This window comes from Lepisma saccharinum, chromosome 6 (genome assembly GCF_977018435.1).
Source record: "Lepisma saccharinum chromosome 6, izLepSacc3.1, whole genome shotgun sequence".
Taxonomy (NCBI): domain Eukaryota; kingdom Metazoa; phylum Arthropoda; class Insecta; order Zygentoma; family Lepismatidae; genus Lepisma; species Lepisma saccharinum.
The window spans coordinates 36002447-36024948 of record NC_139234.1 but is presented as its reverse complement, the minus strand read 5'-3'; the positions used below and the strand labels follow the sequence as shown (position 1 = coordinate 36024948).

Sequence of the window (22502 nt, the reverse complement as noted above, 5' to 3'; positions counted from 1 at the left end):
ATTACACAGATTCAATGGCGGAGGCTTCAGAATCACACGGCCACAGCTGTTGCATTCTGGGAACTATGACGGAATAATACTCGATGAACTGCGATGCGGAAAATGCAATTTCAAAGCAGTTACTGGATAATCTGCTGAATCAACGCGGCTCCGCTTTAAGGTCCAGTCATACAGAAAATTAGGGAGCCCTAATGCATGGCGATAGGGATAGGAAATGGGGAGCGAACGAATAGTTTCACTTGGAAATAGATGCGAGTCGTTGCAATGGACCTTTGACCTTATGGAATGAAATCGGCTCAGAAACTTTTGTGTGTCTGTGAAAGGGAATTTACTTTTGTAAGCCGGCTAAACCTGCGATGGAACTTTACTTCAGTTTCACGTTTTCTTAACGGTTGATTGATTTTTCATATTAGCTCATAGGCTATTTTTGCCCGTCCCACATACATAAAAATGGATGTATGTATATATGTATGTTTGTTCCGGCATAACTCTCTAACGCCTGGAGAAATTTCAACCAAAATTGGTACACGTATCACTTGCAATCTGGAAACAAATACTGTGGGGATAAGACACCTCTGGCACCCCTAGGGGTGCGGGTGGGATGGGGTGAGATGTAAAAACAATCGAAAACGACATTAGTGTGGAATCCATAGCTTTCGGGGTCGCTGAGATGAATATTGACACTCCCAATGGCGTTCAATTTACGTATTCTTGCTCCTGGAGGTGAAACTAAAAGTGTTGTTTATAATCAAGCTTTGAGTACAATTAATATTATAGTGAATTTGTAAAAGATTATACTTTATAATTTGTATACTGTATACTTTTATAATACCTGTAAATAAAATTAGTTACATTTTACACTGTAGTTAGAATTCATTATTTTCCTGTCTGATAGAAGATTGGGATAAATAAATACCCGGGCAACGGCGAGTAATCAGCTATGCCCCACGACAAGTTAAGTTTGCAGCAGGTTTTATATATTAATCGACTCGAGAACGGCACTCAGCATCTCCCATGCCAGTCTTGCTTAACCAGCGAGCTGTTCATATCACAGACAGTGAGAAAATCGGAAGTATTGTAGGGGAACTATATTCTGCGCGCACGTTTGGGTCTATGTATGCGATAAGTTGGCGCAAACTCAACCTGTCTCGGGGCTTAGTAAGGTAATAAAGGACATAAATAACAAAATTGCGGACAGGACCTTAACATGAAAAGAAAATACAGTATGTCTGACAAAACTGCATAAAGAAAATACTAAAACTAATACTGTGAGAGGCTAGTAACGCAACTGAAACTATACTGTCTCCGAGGATAAAATATCTATGTCGTAGTCAAAAGCTGAGGCTGTACAGGGGCACTCAGCACACATAAGGACAAACACAGGACAACACGATCCCACCATTCCCTGCAATCCTTTTTTTCTTAACGAAAACCAGTAACAATGTTAGTAATAGTAGTAATAGTATATTAAATTTAACATTAGTATTAGTTATGATAGTAAAAGAGGTAAAAGCTGTTCAATGAAGGTACGCAGAGGATGGGGGAAAGGGTTCTACACATCTTCGGTCTTTGCTATAGAAAAGATGATGTCATCAACACCACTCTTCGGCCACCTTTGTCTCCAGGAAGCAATTATAGGCTATGTGGATCCCAGACCCGACTTATGCGATGATACTAAAACAAAAGTCCTGCGATCTCCCATACAGAGAGTTGAACAATAGTGTGAAACGCCTTCATAACTGGATAACCACAGTAATAATAATAATTATACTTGATCTGCGCTCATGGGAGAAGCGGAAGTATGGGCCCAACACATTCACGATCTCGACCAATGTGGAGATTATATTATTAGCACCACGCTCCGGCCACCTTTACTTTATAGTCTGTGTTAAATTTATTATATACAGATGATAATTACAATACCAACAAAAGCGAACATACTTTGTAACATAAACAGTTGGTGAACCAAGAAATGCCGTAAGGCAAGGGTTGTTTCTGTACAAATAGTATTACCACACTGTGTTGTTTCAATGTTATAGTGTGATGTGCATATCCTGTGCAGGTTATTTTACAACTTGCACTTTTAACCGTTCTCAAAGGGTTATTTACACCCAGCCCCATTTTAACTTTAAGGTAAGGGACTGGGGATATTTTCTCGTATACTTCGAATAGTGCAAAATGGCTTTACCTGCCGAAGCACCCACAATTTTGAAATCAACCAATCCTTCTCATTGTTAATTAATTTTAAAATACTCAATGTAGGGCTTATTTCTAAGGTGTTCAGAAAAAAGCACTATAGCCAAAAACGAAATTTTACAGCAGGCTATTATTTTTGTTAATTCCGTTAATAGGAAACATTACAGGCAAGATACACATGTTGGGTCATCACTGTTAAGAGTCTTTACAAATGCCCAAATTAAAATTATACTTATAATCTTTTATTTAATTGATTCAGTGTAGCTTAAATAAAAGCGACAGAAAATTACAGTTTGCGACTTAAGTGATTTTTCCCGAACATCCTATATTTAAAGGGCTATAGGCTTGGCCACATTACAAATAATGGTACAGAAATTCTTGTGAAGCAAGAAAACTTTCATGTCGATATCATTGTTTTCTTACACTAGTATTACACTATTACAAGCATTAAATCAGTGTTGTAAGTAAAATTTTCACCGATTCAATAGATATGTGTGAGATTGTCTACATTTAAAATAAATATAAGACATTTCTTTCCATCTACATATCAGCATTGGAATGCAAGCAATATTATGAGAAACGTTTACAAGAAATGCACAGAATAACTTCTTAGTTTCGGATTGTATAATATAAAATAACAACGTACATTTTTCAATATGTAAAAAAAGTGACTAATCTTACAGAAGTTAAGTTGCCCAAACAAAATTCCAGCCTTTTGAAACGAATTCAATATTTTCCAGACGAGGAAATGCTTTCTCGAATTTGATTTAATTATTTCACAGCACACAGGCATCAAACAATACAATAAAGTAATTTCTCGCGTAAATAGCCTGCTGCTACGTGCGACACATACGAAACATCCAATTCAATGCAAATTCATTGCATGACTGAAGAGTGAGTGTCAAAGGGATTGGTTCACTTTCATCTTCCGGTGTGAAACAAAATGAAATTCCTACAAATGATATTGTACTGTTTTTAATTTCATAAATGACATTTTTAAGTGGACGAAGCAATGTTGGTTAACAATACTCCATGAAGGATCATGAGAGTTTCATATTGCTTCTAATCATGAAACAACAGGTATCAAATCAACGATAACGTAATTGTACAATTAGCAAATTTATGATGTCGTGAATAATATTATGAAACTTGAATGGTACAAAGAACAATTCTAACAATTATTGTTATTGTGGTTATGATGATTATTATCCAGAAATAACTCTTCTAATCGAACAAAAATAAACGCATTTCGTTCCAAGTTTATTATAAATACAGGCTGGGGCACGGGAACCGGACGAATTTCAAAAAGTCAGTACAAAGTTAATTTTTGCTGGAAAAAAAATATTTACGGAAATATATAGTGAAGATCATAGCATTTTATGATAGACATTCAAATGTTCCGTTAGTAGTAGTTACTAGCAGTTTTGTTTCTGTTGGATTACCAACAGAGAGTGAACTTTGCACAGGGAATGCTTACATGGTGTGAGGAGAATGAAGACATGGTGTTGTTGATGAGTGATGAAGCTCACTTCCACCTAAATGGTTCTGAAAATAAACAACTGTCGCTACTGGGGTGTGGAAAATCCCCGACAACTCCATCAGAAACTCCTCCACAGCTCAAAAGTGAGCGGGTAGTGCGCTGTAGGTAAGGTTGGCATCATCGGTCTTTATTTCTTTGAGGACAATGGTGTTACTGTAACTGTCAACCCTGATCGTTACATGCAGATGTTAAACACCTCTTTGGTACCTGAATCACGGAAGAGGAGGATTACTCTTCGAGCAATGTGGTTTCAGCAAGATGGCGCCACGGCTCACACAGCCAGAGCCTCAATGACTGCTCTTCGAGCTCTGTTCCCGAACCGCGTCATTTCCAGATTTGGTGATGTTCCACGGCCCGCCCCTTCGATCCCCGGATTTGTCCATCCGTGATTTTTTTGTATGGGGGTACCTGAAGTCGCACGTCTACGAGAGTGGGTCACGCACACTAGATCAGTTGAAGGAGGCTATTCGTGAGAACATCGGCCAAATCGACAAAGACATGCTGGAGAAGGTGGAGGCCAATTTCCACGATCGCCTTCAAAGTTGCATCCGCGAAAATGGACGCTATTTGTCCGATGTAAATTTCCACACATGAATAGCATAAAATGCTACGATCTTAACTGCATATTTCTGTAAATATTTTTCTCCAGCAACAATTAACTTTGCAGTGACTTTTTCAAATGCGTCCGGTTCCCGTGCCCCACCCTACTATTAGATATTATTATATCTTGGAGAGATTTAGATTTCCTTGAAGTAAACTGATTATGAAGAAATTATGCAACTAAAAATACACTGGCCCACTCACGTGAGCCTAACCTATCCATCATATGTATATTGATATGTTTTATTTGTACTTCACAGTACATAGTTGATTACTAATAAAGATAATTAAAAACAATATCCTATTAGATCGATGAGTCAAATCATTATCAAATTGTGTTATCGTGGACATTGTAGACAGTGTGATTGTGGCATTCTATAGGGTGGCCCGTAAGTCCCTAGCCATTCATATATCTTATGTATCTAGTGTATAGAGTTTTCTGTGTGCTGTTGTGCATAATATTGTGCGATGCCATGTTCTGTGACACATTTTCCGCAACATCTCAGGGTTCCCTGCTAAAATTTTGTTTCTTTTTTTACAGATAATGGCCGATTTAAGCCCATAACGCTAGAAGAGCGTATTGTGACAAGTACGTGGGTACATGAGCGCAGGAATACGGGTAACACGATGGACACACCGATTGCCAAATTTCGAGAAATATTCAATAAGGATCCACCAACACGGAAATCGATGTTAACGTGGGAGAGGAAATTGTTTCAAACTGGCAACATTAAAGATGCACCTCGTTCAGGAAGGCCAGTGAAACGTAGAGAGACATGTGCTGGTGTGGAACAATCAATAATTGACCCACCATTAAAGTCAACAAGGAAAAGATCTGCTGAACTTGGTATCCCCCGATCAACCATGCAAACCTTTATGAAAAAAGACCTCGCAGTTAAAGGATGGCGACCCACTTTTATGAATGAACTGAGTGATGCTTATAGAGAAAATAGGAAAGTAGCGTGCAATGAGTTACTGCGAATCTTCAGTACGATCCCTTCTCGAGGGAAAGTTATGTTTACGGACGAGTGCGCAATTTACCGTTCGAGTAAGGTACGAAATGTTTACTTTTGGCGGAAAAAGAGAATCCTCATTATTATGAAGAAATTGAATCCAACACTCCGCATGCCATGATGTGGGCAGCACTTAATGCGCGTCATGTTATTGGGCCTTACTTCTTTGATGGGCTAGTAAACCATATCTCATATTTCAATATGTTACAACAATTGATTATACCGAAACTCGATGAACGTGGAATCAGAGATTAGGTTTGATTTCAACAAGATGGGGCTCCAGCTCATTATGCTCTCTGTGTGCGTGAATATCTCAATGACACTTTTCCTAACAAATGGATAGGTCAGGGTTCTGGAATATCTCTGGCGCCTATGAAATGGCCCGAAAGAAGTCTGGACTTGACAACGTGTGATAACTCTCTTTGGGGATACATAAAGAACAATGTGTCGAAACAACGTTATAATTCCAATGATGAGCTGTTATATCGGAATTTGGAACAATAACCCCTGCTATTTTGCGAAAAATGTCTCACAGAACATGAGATCGCATAATATTATGCAGCGAGAATGAAGGACTGTGAATGAGTAGGGACTTACGGGCCACCCTGTACAATTCACGTCACATATAACTCTCTCAGGGAAATGGAGAATTATGCAGCCAAATATCATTCACTCAATGCAACTGCATTCCAAAATATGTATCGTAGTTTCAACGAATTAAAAGTGTAACATTCTGTTGAAGAATGGAGTTCGATAATATGTACATTGGCCCACTATGTACATTTAATGACCTTCCGTAGTGACTTTGCCATTTCCTTGTAATCAATGCTTCCTGGGTTCGATTCCCGACAGAAGCACGGTTCTGATATCAATTTAAACTGTAGATCCAGTCCTGATTATCCTAACTAAACATAAAGTGAACTTGACTATCATGTAAGATCTTAACTTCTCGGCACTTAGTGACTTCATGGAACACGTTGATATGCACAACATAATGTTCCCATACTTAGTGTTCGTCGCCGGAACAAGAATGGAAAAGAAGGTGAATATTCGTGATTATTATACTTTAATTCTTTGCATTTATTCCATCGAAGTTGTTCCGTTTATTTTTTTTATTTCTCACGGTTTTTTACGTCTGTATATACTACTAATTGTTTCTGCTTTCGCAGTTATGCTTCTCGGGTTTATTCCTGATGTTTTTTCTCTTTCCTGCTGTGCACTGGCTAAAAACACAGAGTGGAAATCAATAAAAAAAATCATAGCGTAGTGACACTTATTTCCATGTAAGGCTTCTGTTTTCCTTCAAATGATGAAATATCCTTCTTCTCGTCTATTCTATTTCGAAATACTTTTTCATCGACTTCGACTAATTTATTTTCTGATTCCGGTCAAAACAGACCCTCAAGTGTGCTCCTTTCGAACTCGTTCCCATGACAACGGTAATAATGGGGAAAAAAAGTATCCAATGAAAGAAGCGTGGAAATGATCAAAATCAATTTCTCAACCTTGAGAAGAAAGAAAATTGGTCTCACGATTTCTTCCTGTACCCCTTCTCCCATTTTACCGCACAATGCTTGGGATATTTTTGGCATCTTCTTTCCCTCCCTTCTCTCATTCTGCCTTTCATATAAAAGTTTAAGGGATTAAATGCAAATGAAATGAAGTTTTTCGATTTCTATTCTGGATTCTTTGTATCGAGAGACTAATGGAAAAGAACACACACGTGGTACATGGCATGTTCTAGATATGAAAACGAATAACTTTTCTTAATAACGTCTCGCTATTTAATGCCTCGTTTCTACACTGCAAGCTCTCGAGAACTATATTAAACTCATGGTTTCCACTTACACTGTTCGTCACAAAATGAAAAAAAATTTTCCGTCACAAAATGAAAACAAATTTAATGGGCTCCTTCCAGACTGTCGGACTAATCAAGGCAATGGTGGGGTACACTTCTACACAAAGAGTGTGAAACTCTTATCTAATGCAAAAAGCATAAAATAATGAACTGCAACATAATGATATGGGTCGACCTTGGTGGGTGAATGGTTTGCACAGCGCGCTACTATGCCGCGGGTTCCCGGTTCGAATCCCGCCCTGGGATGGGTGTTCATTGTGAGTGTCACTTCATGAAATTCACCACATCGTCACTCATTCTCATCCTCGCGATTAGCCTTAAGTGGCAGAAAAGCGACGCTCCATAACAAAAATCAAATGATGGACCGGTTTAACCCCCTCCCGACGCCCATGTCCACCGGGTATCGAAACCGTGACTCCTCGATTACAAGCGGCGACGTTACCACTACGCCATCGCCCATCCACGTTGTATCTTGCAGAGCGGAGGAGTAGCTTTGCACATATATATTGTAAGCAAAAGTTATCAGAGAAACTCCTTGATAAAAATATTTCCCGTCATCAATCTGAACTGGTTGGACCAGGCGCAGACGCAATATCTCGTTAAAAAGCAATCAAATGCAGAGCTAATTATCCAGGTGGGGAATCATTAAGTTTCTCCCTCCAGGCTGACGTCAGCCGTAATTGCCCTTGGCTAAGGAAAACACGAGTGGAATCAATGTTGTCTGTGTTTTATTTAATCAAGCGAGGACAAACGGAAAGGGAGAGTTTCGTTTCTGCCACTCGGGAGAGTCATAGTGGCAAGTCGCCGGGATGAGAGATGTACGAATCTTCAGGAGTCCTTCACAACGGGATTTGTTACTAAGGCACTGAAGTTTCTATCAGTGAGATCGACAATTCTACAGTGACGTCATTAAGACTGCTCTCTCGTTGGCAGACGTGTGTTGATCGCCAGGGCAATTACGTGAAAATGTAATGGTGCGGATATTGACAATAAAGTTCTAGAAAGTTACATGCATTTCTTTTAATGAAATGAATTCAACCGTTTTTCAATTTTGGAAAAAATAGGAGGCATTACTTTTCAACAAGCCCTCGTATATTCTGCAGTAGGAAGTGAAAATCCTTCGTGAATTTCTCTCGCATGTTGTATGTTATCCTCTAGGTTCTTTTTTTATGTGAGCTGAATTTGACTTCAAGTTTTAAGTTCCCTTTTTGCACAGATAGGCTAATCGGGACTGAATTTAATGCGGAACTCAAACCACTATGTGCGTCCACGGTTATTGAACCCCTGGATTACAAGCCAATGACGTTACCACTACGCCATCGGGAGGCTGTGAGCTGAATGTAGTTCGCCAATTGTTAAGATGGAAGAACTACGAATTGGCTCTTAAATTTCGGACAATCAAGATATAATTGATTATTATATAGTAATTAAAATAATTAATTATTAATTAATTAATTAATGAAGTAACGGTCTTACACTGATGTACTTTCTACTGCAAGTACAATCAATTTTGTTTTGTAGGCTCTTACAATAAATTATCTAACTTTAAAAAGACCAGCAGCAGCGATTGGGTGACAAAACACGGGGGGGGGGGGGGGGGCAGGTTACTTTATCTTGATAGACAAGGCTTTCCATTAAATGGTCATAGTGCGGGGGCAACTGCACTCCAAGCTATCTTAATCGCCGTCACTGTTAAAGCCAATTGAATTTGACTCTTAAGTTGCCTTTTAATAAGTTTATCTATTTCCGCAGAATAGTTAAATCACTTAAAGAGACTATGGTGTTTAGTTCTCAGCAGATTTTTCACATGAATACACTGATGAATTATAATTTTTGGACATTTGTAGCATGACCAGATCTTATACTTAAAAATAAAAGTATTTCTTTTCTTGTACAACCTAAAAACAAGCTTCTTTATTCTTGGAATTCACAACTTACAACTTACTATATTCTGATTGATACCAATAATCGTTCCAAATATCAATTTGATTCTTGGTACTAAACATTTTTATCTAATGTTGATTTTTTGCCTAGCAACAATTTAGGCGTATAAAAAACTTTCCAAACATCCACATTATTTAGGCCCACTGAATATCAAATTTAAAGTAACTCACGTATAAATCGAAAGGTATGTGTTCTAGTAATATTACTTCATTGTAGAATATTAATTTTAATTACTATAATAACTTAATCTTTAGATTCAATGCTCGAAACTGGAAAGTTGGTGTTTGTTCGAATCATACATGAATCTTAAAGAAAGTTTTTAACATTATAGATTGTAATTGACTATAACTAGTGAAAACAAACTGAAGAAGAGAGAATCTAGATATTTATTGGAAACCAGGTAAGTAGGTCTATGTTTCCTCGAAGTTTTTGCCTAGCTTATGCCATTGACTTTCCACCTTAATTTTGATATATTCATGGTGATTTGGGTCTCACTGTAAACTGCACTTGTGAAATGGTTATCGAAGATGTAGCCGGGATTCGAACCCGGTACCCATCACGTCGTTGCGCTGTGCTAACCACGAAGGTCTGTAGATCTGGGTCCTATCTAAAGTACATAGGTGGAATTTAAACAATATATACATTTAAAGAAAAACTAGTGTCATAATTTGCTTCTAATGGCAGTATTCAAATTTGAGAGATTTATTTATTTTTCGGTGTTCAGATACATTTCAAGTGTCAATGATAAAGGCTATGATTTTCATGGCTTTGCATTATTTTTACTAAACGCGATTAAATTACAATCACGGTTATGAAATCTAACTCTTGTATTAACAAACTGTATTTCCACAAGTTATACAGGAAAACAAGGCAACACTATAGAATGCTTTATAATCTTCTTAAACCAAGTTTCAAGTCTGAGGAAACTAATATTTGTTTTTTAAGGTTGAGGAATCTATCATTTTCTTAGAAATTAGAACCTCAAGCGTAGAGAACGTGTACATAAATACTAAGGTAATCAATTCTAATGATCTTAATCTTCTTAAGACATATATGTAGCAATACCATAAGCATTATGAACACCGTTAACCTCCTAATCTACTGACAGAAGCATGATTAGAAAAATCTTTCTGCAAGCTTCTTCACTATAGGATTTTAAACATGTGTAGATTTTAAATGCAAATGGCTGTAATGAAAACTGCGGAGCAAATTACAATGGCCGCTATTAGCCATCCGAAATCCGAAAGTACTTCTGCAAATACTTGAACATTTCTGTTGATTTCCAGGAATCTCCAGCCCCTTCCAGCAGCCATGCCAAGTAAAGTGTCACCGAAGCACGCCAAACTGGTGTGTGCCCCGATGTGCGACAAGCCAGTCGACGCAGTCCCGGGCATCGGCTGTTCCTACGCAGAGAATCTCAAGGCGCAGTCCATCTGCACAGTAAGTAGGATGAATAGTGCTGGGTTCGACTCCATTAAGGAACACACAGTAGTTCGGATCTTAATTTAAGCTCCAGTCCTGATTAGCCTGGTTGTGTTTAAGGTGGGTTCAAACAAATTGTTGACTGTTTTAGAAAATGTTTTTAAGACGACTTGAATTTTGGTACGACTCACCCGTCAACCAAACTTAAATTCTGAAGACTACAAACCATCTATTTTTACACACACCCCTCCCCCATCTGCTGGAAACGGCAGCAGTTAAGAAAATATTATATACCAACGCTTATTCCTTGTTAGCGGCCGATCTCCGTGTTGGAGTGGTTAGCATAGCGCGCTACGACGAACAGCGTTCCGAGTTGGATTCCTGGCCTAGACATGGTATTCTTTGCGAGAATCACTTATACTCATCAACGCGATTAGCCAAAAGAGGCAGAAAAGCGACGCTATGCAACTACATTAATCAAATCAATCGTTGTTAGTGCTTAGTGAAATCGTTCCAAATTTTAACGTTGTTTCAGCTTTCACCGATGAGAACTATTATTCGTATAAAGCGTCCATAGTCTGTGCTGGGAAATTGGTTGCCTTTCTCGGTACCAGATTGTCACACTAATGTGCTTCTATAGCAGTGTGCTGTTGAGTTCATCCGCGTGTTTGTTTGTTGTTCCAGGCGGCCAAGCTCTACTGTCGCTTCCTCCAGACGAAGAGCGAGTGCGAGTGGGTGCAGCTCATCTTCAGGCTCTGCCACTGCGACAAGGGCAACGCAATGCTGGCGTATTGCGCCTTCCAGGAGTACAACCGGAACTTCGGAAGCAAAGTCTAATGAGGAGCACCGGGGAATTCAGCCACTTTACTGCGGAGGGGGCATCAAACTTCACAGGGGGGAATGTCATAGGCATCAAATTATAATAGTAATATTTGTAAATTTCCTATTGCCTCTTATATCTAATTAAATCGAATTAAATATAATTACTGAATCTATCACTGAAGCAGGAAGTGCTAAATGTCATGGAAAATTATTGATTTTGTTACATCACAACAAACATGAAATGTTCGATGAACGCAGTGATGCGATTAACAAAGCAAAAACGGAATAGGCAAAAGGTATGTTAGTGTTTATCTTTAGTGCAAACAAAGAAATAGGGGAAATCGAGGGAGAACGGAGCGTCCTACCTAATACTTCTGGTAGACGCTGCATCCTGTGGAGAATGTGCAATTGTCCTTATTTTGTTCTGTTCTATCATGGGAAGTCGTGATTCACATTACTCATTACCTGATTTAACTTTACAAGAATAAATATAAATTTAAAATAAATCAACCCTTAAATATCAGTCCCATCAACCTCTCTCCTCTCGTTGGGGGTACCGTTGTATATTTAACTAAATAACATTTACGATACATCAAGTGAAAAACAGCAGTTTTGACAAGAAACCAAGATGCAGAGAACCAACATAAAATAACCTAGGTGATAATAAAAAAATACATGAGTATGTATGTAGTATAAAATGTTGTTTAGTATTGACTCACACCGCCTATCCTTTGAAGTTTCTAGTCGTCGTCATTGCTACTTTTGATCCTAGTTCTCCGTGTCTACTTGTCCCCGACTTTGTTGTTTGTTTTGGCACTTATTCGACGCACTGTGGGAGTTGTATCCTGGTGGGAATGTTCCACGCTTAGCCTATGCCCTTGCGTTTGTTGTTTATGTGGAAATGTTGTGTTTCCGAGCGAATCTGCACAGTGTCCACATGATGGATGTTCCGGAATTGCATATCAGGGTTAGGAGCCACACCGGAAATGAGACACCTGTTTGGTGTGGGGTTTTATGTATTCACGACGACCTTCGCACTGAAAAAACAAATGCGTTATGGCTTGGTTTAGTTCTCTGCACTAACAGGAAGTTGTTTGTACCGCTTGTGGCAATGTTGATTCACGGAAACGTGACCCGTACGCATTCTCAAGGTGAAAATCACTGCCTGAGGTAGTTTCATACGTACCAAGGTTGTTTGGTGTCGATTCCCCGTACCATTCGTAGGTGTGTTTGTGTTTTGGACTTCGTGTGTACACCAGCCGTCCCATTGTTGTATTTTCCATTTTACACCTGTGTAATGTAGTCTTAGTGGGGTTATGTAATTGCGTGTGCCTCCCCGATGGCGCAGTGGTAGCGTCGTCGCCTTGTAATCAAGGGGTTCCAGGTTCGATACTCGGTGGAGGTACAAGTAGTTCGGATCCCACTTTAAGCTGTAGGTCCAGTCCCGACTACCCTTACTGTGCATAAAATGGACTTGAAACACCAAATCAATCAATCAATGTAATTGCGTGTTCTGGCTTGTTTTGCGTAAATGTGTACTAAGTCTTGGGATTTGTTTTGATTGCTGTATACCCTTGTACATGTGAAGGTCACTTCTATCCCTTTTTGTAGTCTTATTGCTACACTGCTAATAAGATAAGGAAATATAGCAATCGCAACGATTACACGCATCCCATTTACAGTCTGCTGTGTTTATCGGTAAAAAGAAAAAAAGATTTTCATGTGCACAACTTTTCAGCACAACTTCGGTCACCCATTCTCATGGATGAGGCGTTGAAGAGTGATCTAGTATGATTCTCAGCATATATCTGTCGGTACTATTGTACTTACACCAGTCATAAAACGTATAAAGCAGACAGATCTCGCCTTTCAATTGGAATAGTATGAAAAGACTTCCGTATTTATTCAACATCACGTCCTTCGATGCATGATTGTGAATACAAGGAACATTATTCTTCAAGAGCTTCTAATGTATATCGATTACATTTTCTACGTTCTTTCATTTTTTGATTACATAGTCTAGTAAAGCTTTACATAATTAATTTCTCTCTCTCTCTCTCTCTTTCTCTCTCTCTCTCTCTCTCTTTCTTTACAGACACACACACACACACACACAAACATATCTACGCAAACGACAGTATTTTAACTAATGTTTTTAGCTTTTTGAGAAGAGCGGGCCTCTTACACTTTTTCTGAGGAAGTTTTTAGTGTCTTCTTACCTTTTTAATGTGTTGTGTACATCTTGCGCAGGTCCCGTTACAACCTTGCCTTTCTCAATGAGCTCTTTAGACCCCCCTTTTTTAACTAAATGATAAGGGTTTTTAGATAAGAAGAGTTTTCCTCACATACTTTGAACGGTGCAAAATGGTCATATGTACCGATGCACGTAAAACTTTAATTCATTCATTCATTTTAAAATGTACTGAATCTCAATACAGTGTGTATATATGTATGTATGATTGTTCCGGCATAACTCTCGAACGCGTGGAGCAATTTCAACCAAAATTGGTACACGTATGACTTACAATCTGGAAAGAAATACTGCGGGGGTAAGACACCTCTGCCACCCCTAGGCGTGGGGGTGGTAATAAGGTGACATGTAAAAATAATCGAAAACCACCGATGTTAGTGTGGAACCCATAGCTTTTGGTATCGCTAACATGAATGGTGACATTCCCAATGCCGTTCAATTTATTCATTCTTGCTCCTGGAGGTGAAACTAAAATGTTGTTTATAATCAAGTTTTCAGTTCAATTAATATTATAGTGAATTTGTAAAGGATTTTACTTTATTATTTGTATACTGTACTTATACTTTTAAATACCTATAAATAAAATTAGTTACATTTTACACTATAGTTAGAATTCATTATTTTTCTGTCTAATAGAAGATTGGGATAATTAAATACCTGGGCAATGCCGGGTAATCACAATCAGCTAGTTCGACATAAAGAAGGGATCTCGTTTGGCTGTTGGAGTGGCAATATCAGACAGGCAATAGAATAATTGATTCTTGGCATTTCAAAGGAGACTTTCGTACGTTTACGAGATGGATCATAGACATGTACAATATAAAGTGCAACGTGTAAGGTATGAAGATAAACCTAACCAACAGGTTATGAGAATCAAACAATACAGTAAAACCTAGTGGTACTGAAGTCCACAATGCAAGAACAAACGAAAAAATTGCGAATGTTTATATTGAATTCCAATTTCATAACCTAAAGAATGACATTCTAAACAGATTCATACATTTCCCCCAAATGCTATTAGGAAACCCTGGAGTTAATCAAGAGTATTCAAGTAGCTAGGAACGATAATCTACAGGTGGTGAGATGGGAGAAGAGTTAATCTGCTCTTGGATAATTGAACACGAGAAGGAAAGTCTATTTCGCATTTTTTTAACATAAGAGTCCTAACTAGAGGAAGATGCTGAACGTTCGATAGACCAGGCCTGGTATGGGTGAACATAAAGGAACTAGGCAAAAATTTATTCTCGCCTGTTTATCAAAAACATCTCTTCACGATTTTATATGAAGTATAACCTGCCCAGTGACGTTTGTTTAATTTTTTACATAAAAAGTACAGACATGCTGTTTTTTGAAACAGCACCGAAACTCAAAACGATTTGTTCTGATAAGCAGAGACATGTGTTTTCGAAATGTCCCACAAAATCACACGTTTGTTGTTTTATTCATTAACTTGAACATGTGCGCGATTTGTTGCGTGCAATTTCTAAACTATACTTAATTTCCATCAACTTTGTTCATAATGGTAGAGAAGGTAAGACAGCGAGTGGGTGGAGCTAAGCTGTGCTGCAAACGGCTAGTAGCAAAAGCCGCGTTTTCCCCTCCATGCAATCACTCACGCGTGCATTAGTCGAGAGAACTTGCTTTCTTTCGCTTCCTCCACGGATTCCCAGGATAGTATGTACTCATTGGTAGTATTTGTTCAAACAAAGAGTACATTCTAATATTTTTATCAACTAGTGGTTTGTGTCGTTACTACACTTTTAAATGTGAAACTTGTGTAATGATTGTTTGTTTCCGCAGGAGGTTGTTGATATGCATTTGTGGAAAAATGAGTATATTTTCTATGTTTAATAGCCGACCTCCGTGGCGGAGTGGTTAGCGCAGGGCCATGGCGCTACGACGCCAGGGATTCCGGATTCGAATCCCGGCCTGGGCATGGGTGTTTTTTGTAAGTGTCCCTTCATCAATTTCATCATATCATCATTAATTCTCGTCTTCGCGATTAGCCAAAAGTAGCAAAAATCTAATCAATCTATGTTCAATATAGGAGACTAGATTTTATTGTCAATCTGTACATACAAAATTGGAAAATCTTTCTCTTAGAAATGGACAGACTACATTTAGCCTTATCAAAGGCAACAAGGTAGTTGAATTGCAAAATTTCTGATAACAGTGTCATGAAGATGCAGAATAATCGACAGAGGATTAAAACAAATGAAGCTAATAGAAATTACCTACCTCATAGAGAAAATGTTCAGGCATTCAGATAAGCAGCTTCACCTCTCTCTTGATAGGGGACCACTTGAAGAAAGGGCGCAATTAGTGAACGAAACTACTCAATCCCAGAGAGAGTGCAATAGAGTCATTTAGAAACAAATGGCTAAAGTCACCGTTATAGAACTCTCACCGGACAGATAAATGGCAATTCCAATGGGCGTTGTGCCCAGAGGAACGGCCAGTTAATGGCCGAACGTTTTTAGAAGCACTTGCATTGAACACCATTCAACATTTTGGACGAAGGAAGGGGCAGGGGTCGAGGGGCCAATCAACCTCCGCTTTGGACTTGGAAACCAGGGTTTGAAGGTAGCAATAGAATTGTACAGGGTGTGCCAAAAGTCCCATTACCCCCTATGTATTTTGCGACGAGGGAAGGTTATAAATCTGAAGTAAATAGAGTATGATAAGAGACAAGACATGTTAGCTGAGGAGGTTACAGACAGCAATTTAGTCCAGAATGTCTGTGTGGACACCACCATTTTCATAACAGAGAATTATGCGCCTCCAGGTACGGTGTGAAATTCTACGCAGCATTGTGCGAGTGATCGTGGCAAATACATGCCAGTTCGTTAGTTGTGTGGTAACGCGTGCCGGCAACTTACTGTTTGTTATAACCCCACAATGCATTATCACACGATGAAAGATCGGGACTTCTGGGAGGCCAGTTTAGAGGTGCTGGTAACTGTGGAGAACCACGTCCAATCCATCTGTTACGAAACACGTCATTAAGATATTCTCGCACGGCAATCGAATAATGGTCTGGTGCGCCATCTTGCTGAAACCAGACACGGTCGATAAGAACTACAACCACTAAGTATCACTAAGAACCACTACCACAGCACAGACTCGCATACCTACAGGGTAAGGACTTTTGGCTCACCCTGTACTTCGTATAATCGGTAATCGTCATAAAACATTTTTTCACTGGTGAAATTACGAAGAAATGCAGTAAAAATAAAGGAAAATAAATGTACCATTTCCTGAAGTGATATGAAGTATTTTTAAGATTATGAACATCCCCTCCCCTTTCCATTTTAAAACGGTCTGATCTCTCTAAGATAATCGTTTCAGAAAACCTTTAATACTAGTGCCGTTCTTGCTCGTTAAATTTTGATTTCTTTATTTTTGATTTTTGTTATTTAGCGTCGCTTTTATGCCACGTTTGGTAATCGCGGCAATCAGGACGAGTGATGACATGACGAAATTGGTGAAGGGACACTTACATGAACATCCATGCCCAGGCTTGGATTCAAACCCGGTGCCCCTCATGTCGCAGCACGCTGTGATAACCACTTTGCCACGGCAGTCGCCACATTAAGCTTTGAATTTAACAGCAATTACAAATATCTGGACTAACAGTGGCACGTGAGAGGTTATTTTCCTGACATTCGAAAATTATTTCAGTACGGAACATGTTACTGTTATTTCATACATGTATAGTCGCTTAATATATGAATCGCTCAAATATTTACTTTTACATAATTGTACACTGTCTGTGATGGATCGAAAGGACAACGATGTAACTGTGTTCCACGTTATTTGTGTTTTTCTATGCATTTCTGATGCATGATATTGCAGGAATGTGTAGTAAGTACTGATGATTAATATTTGTGTAACTCATAGTTCAATATCTTGTAAATGAAACCTTAAATACGTTAAATACTGTCAACATCAGTTCTACTAACAGTAGACATGTAAACAAACAGTGTTTCCGCTTCAGTGTTAAAAAAAAATAGAGAAACGGGGTGCAGTTGAAGTATCAATATCTAACTGTTCGATAATCGAAGAAGATGAGTAGTTGTATCTATTGTCATGAACCTGTGTCTCGAAAGGACATTTCCCCGAAAATACAGTGCTCAAAAAGTTTAAAGTTATGTCATTTGAAATGTGCACGTATGAAAGAGGAAGATGCTGAATATATGCGGAATGTAGCACGAGTTTGGAGATGCAAAGAATGTGCAATGATCAGACGTAGTAGTTTACAGAACGAAAATGTAAGTGAAACGGAAGTACCAACTATTGTTGATATGTGAAACCTGCTTCAAGTTGTAAAGCAGGAAAGGAAAAAGGAAAGAAATGTAAATTGTGCAACCGAATTAAGTAATCACTTGAGTTAGCTCGTCATAAACTGGTTGAAAAATAGTATTGATTAAATAGAAGGCGGAAAGAATAAATATTTGCTTCGTACAAACTGAGCAGTTAGAAACAGCAAATGTATCTAAAAAAATAAAGGATACTCAGGAATAACTAGATGAATTAGATCAGTATGATCAACGTAATACATTAGAAATATGCCGTGTTCCTGAACAATTGAACGAAGAAATACGAATGATGTAGTAAAAACTATTGGCTATGAAAACCAAGGATGGATAAGGTGATATTCTGTTGTTATAGGTTGCACAAACCTTCTAATCAATCTTGCAGTGATAGTGAAATTTGTCATGCGCGTGGACAAGGATACCTTTATACAGAGGAGGAAAGTGAAAATAAATTTAAGCACTACTTCTCGGTGAAACAATTTATGTTAACCAAAGTATCGCATCTTTCCGAAACCGCATTCTTTGTCAGGCTAGGAAGATAAAACAAGAGAAAAGTATGCTTATATTTGGGTAGACTATGCAGGAGTAGTTAAAGAGGAAAAAGGGATGATACTAATATCTTATTATTAAAATCACTTGCAGATGTCACCCAGTTAATATAACGTAACGTGAATCGTATGAATGAACTATGTATTCATTATGAAAAATACTCGTGGTCTAAATACTAAGTTTCAGGAATTTTATGTTAATCTTTTAACCTGGCTGCATGAGAGCGTAAATAATAATGAATTGGTAATTACAAAGTGTATCGGCAAGATAGACTTGGAAATAAAAGGAAAGCTGGTGTTATGATAGCAATGAAATAATCCATGAAATCGGAAGTTATAAATTTGGATTGTGATGTAGAAACATTTTTTGTTAAAATTTGAACACGTAATAAGATTTATTATATTATTACAGTATATCTTACGCCTGCAGTACAGACAAATATTTATAATTGTATAATATGTTTGATTCTTTACTGAAATTTCGAGGCTTGAATATATTTATAATTGGACATTTCAATTTACCAAGGATTACCAACTCAGATTATGAGTTACAGAATGTTGGATCCTGTTGTACAGATTTTTTAACTTTTCTTGAATTTTTATATACTCCATTCTGTTAATAATATTAAAAGTAGCCTCAATAGAACTTTGGACCTTGTACTTTTTCCAAAGAATGTGAATATCTGCAGGGAGTAAATTCCACTTGTTCAAGAAAATTTATTGTATGTACACTTAAATATAAGGAAAAATCTGAAGTTTATTCTTCTCATATTTTTTAAAACGCCACATTTAATCAGATGTATTATGCTTAGAGTGACAGATTGGTCTGTATTTGATAATATGACTGATGTAAATCAGGCAGTTATTTTTTTTTGTAATAGAGTTCATGAAGTATTTATTGCTATACTTCCAAAAAGAGGCGAATAAGTAGTTTAATGATGATACATTAAGCTGATAAAGATAAATGAATATTACAGAAAATGTATGGAATAGAATATGAAACACTGTCTATGCAAACTAGAAAGCTGGTAATAACTGTGAGAACAAATAAAATACATTTATCTTTAATACAGTAATGACTGATATTTAAGGTAAGGAGAAGGATCATAATAAGATATGATAGAAAGGATAACATTCTAGTTCTTCTCCATCTCTTTGTGAGCTGCACTAGCGTACAAACTAACTAGTCTACATGAATTTATACAAGTGACAATTGCTGACGGTTCGCAGCCACTACATTGCCCCTGTAGGGAGCAAACAACGAATTTCACTTTACACGTATTCGACCTTTCCGGTAGGAAATTGGTTAAAAGGAGATACCTTGTAAACACTGCTTTCCACAGGATCTATTCCCGGAGGAGTTTACATTTCAATTGTTCCGATCCCATTTAGAACTTCGGTTCCGAAGGACCAGAAAACAAACTTAGAAACACACGTGCCAATTTAACTGACCAGTGCGCATCATTTATCCTGGTTTGTAGGTGCGTTTTGTTAAAATATATTTTTTGGCGCATCTTAAAGCAAGACAAGTTTCTTGGTTGTTCAAATTGTTGTTCATGTTTTTATGTACAGTTGACGACAATAAAATGGGACACCTGGATCCTGAAATACTCGCTTCCCTGCAAGGCAGCAGGCAGTGTGTCCCATTTTTATTGCCGGTGACCGTAAATTTACTAATTTTTAATAATTTTTATGGGCTGAGGTGAATTTTCGTTTCTCTTGAATATCTTTGAATTATACGTCATTGCACTTAGGAAAGGGAAATGCATCAGCTAAACCAAAAATTCATAAAGTCTGTAGTGTATTTAAGTGTATCGTCGAGAAAATGCAGGAAGGTGCATCACTGGATGCATTAAGGCACAGCTCGACATATAAATAAATACTCACTTGCATCGTGTGATAAACTACGGCGTTACCTTTACAAACAATCTACAAAATACATCAAACTGTAAACCTGATTCTTAGCAATATCCAAAATAAACACCGTTTAGTTTCTGATGCATCAAATAGATTTGATGCATTTAGTTTTCTGTGTGTAGTGTGTAATATTTGCGTTATTTAAGTGCAGAAATGCAGAACTCCTGAAAGTAATTTAAAAAGAAAATCTTCCTTTAAAATGAATACGTGTCAAGACATAACCAACGTTCACATGTTGTAAGTATTAACGTGAATACTTATGAATGTCAAGATTCAATATCAATAAATATAATAACTTTCCTATCGCAACATAACTGTCGTTTATAAATGGGATCTTGAAAGGTCGATATCCCCTACCCAGTCATCCATTCGCACTTAAATTAGGGAGAAAAAGAATGGAATATGGATTGGACTAGCAAGACACACATTAAACATGCCTGACAACACATGATGTTAATACATACGCCAGAGCGCTGCTGAAGGATTCCCTCCCGTGGAAACGAACCACCAACCACCGCACTTCCGGATCTGCACGAACTGGAGGGTGCTTCCCTATCGAGCGTTTCCCTCGCACTGGATGTTCGTCTGGACCAAGCGCTCGATGCGCCACCCAGCGGCGAGAGCACGAACACTTTTCTCATGGAGACAATCGAAATTCAAGTACCAGCTTTCACTTCTCCCATAATATGCGGCTAGTGAAGAGTATTACAGAGCAAAACGTACGCCCTTTTAAATACGTTTCTGTAAACATTAAAATTTCAATACTTAAATGTTATAACGTAGAAGATAAAGTAGTTTCAAGGTTCTTAAGAACTGGCTACACTAATCTAAACACGATTGCAAACCAGCTCAGTTAGAATATGAGCATCTTTTCATTAGTGGACTGAGTTATGGCCATAGCAGTGTGTATATAAACTTTATGTTTACTAGCATATTGAACGTAAAAATGCTCGTATATACACTGGTGTACGCAAGAGGGGATCTGATGTGGTTACAGCCCCTCCCGAAATTTTAAGAAAATCAAAATGTTCAAATGAAAGCAGTAAAAAAACTCGGGAAAACCAAAAGCGATAAATGCAATCTTCACATAAAATGACCCTCAATTATTAATTTTTTTCCTTTGAACAACTTTGAAAATGAAGGTCAAAATTGGTAATTAAATAATATTGTATAATGTATACTTCTTCTACCTAGAATGCAGATATGTGATATCTGCTTATACAATTCCAGCCCCCTGCGTACGCTAGTGTCTCGTAATATAGAATTCTGATATAACTCCAATGGTATATGTACAGTAATGATTAATTTGGTTTATTTTACTTCGCTTTTGAGCCACTTTTGGCAGAATTAAGAATTATCTATTTGATGTCCATCTTCTTATTCTACTCATCCATTTGTCCATTCTAGCCAACTCTCAAACCCAATACATACCCCATCAGCAAACTGACACTTGCCTTGGCTCCTATTTTACATGCCAAGGTGTAAATGATTAGTCTTGTTTCCCGCAGATTATCTTCCATCAAAAATATTAAGATGTTAAAAATATCAATAATCTTTAATAGATAGAAAAGAGTATATGAAATGGATGTTCTCTTGAGGAGAGAAAGATTTGAGGATGAAAGTTCCAGAATAAAAAGACATTAACTGAATGTAGAATAAGGTTGAAACGTATAGGTAGTCCTCGGACTAAAGTTTAAGTATCAGAAATTAAGGATTTACGTGAAGTATAGCATTTGTAGATCTCCTTGTACTTGCTGTCTGAATTCTCCCCTTCCTTAGTCCTTTAATTTCTTATAGGGTAACTTCGGTGAATAACGCCAGGCGGGAAACAACGCCATTTCAAAGTTTCAACTCTGAAAGCATGGACGCATGTAAAGTTAAGGGGTGACTCACCGTTTTGCGATAAACAATGGTGATTGGTAGCATTGCTGATAAGAACGGTTGCCATTGTCGAGCCTTCATTTAAGAGAAACACTTTGAACAGTATAGACGTTTGAGTTGCGTTTCGAGGAAAAAGGGTCCACATTTTCATCGCGCCGACAAAGATGAGTGTTTTTCTATTGTAGGATTAGATT

The 22502-nt window shown here is 37.9% G+C and overlaps 1 protein-coding gene and 1 long non-coding RNA gene across 2 annotated transcripts in view; one reads left to right on the top strand and one right to left on the bottom strand.

Annotated features, from left to right (window-relative positions):
• Positions 1-20995, bottom strand: part of KaiR1D (Kainate-type ionotropic glutamate receptor subunit 1D) — a 363464-nt gene extending 342469 nt beyond the window's left edge. Inside the window, exon 1 of the mRNA XM_083123772.1 lies at positions 20892-20995. The gene's annotated coding sequence lies outside the window, so the exon portion shown is untranslated. The remainder of the gene's footprint in view (positions 1-20891) is intronic.
• LOC145989316 (uncharacterized) lies at positions 9236-11617 on the top strand. Its single transcript, XR_014441823.1, has 3 exons — positions 9236-9335; positions 10438-10591; positions 11258-11617. It is a non-coding gene; the product is annotated as an uncharacterized LOC145989316 (long non-coding RNA).
• Positions 20996-22502: the final 1507 nt, after the last annotated feature.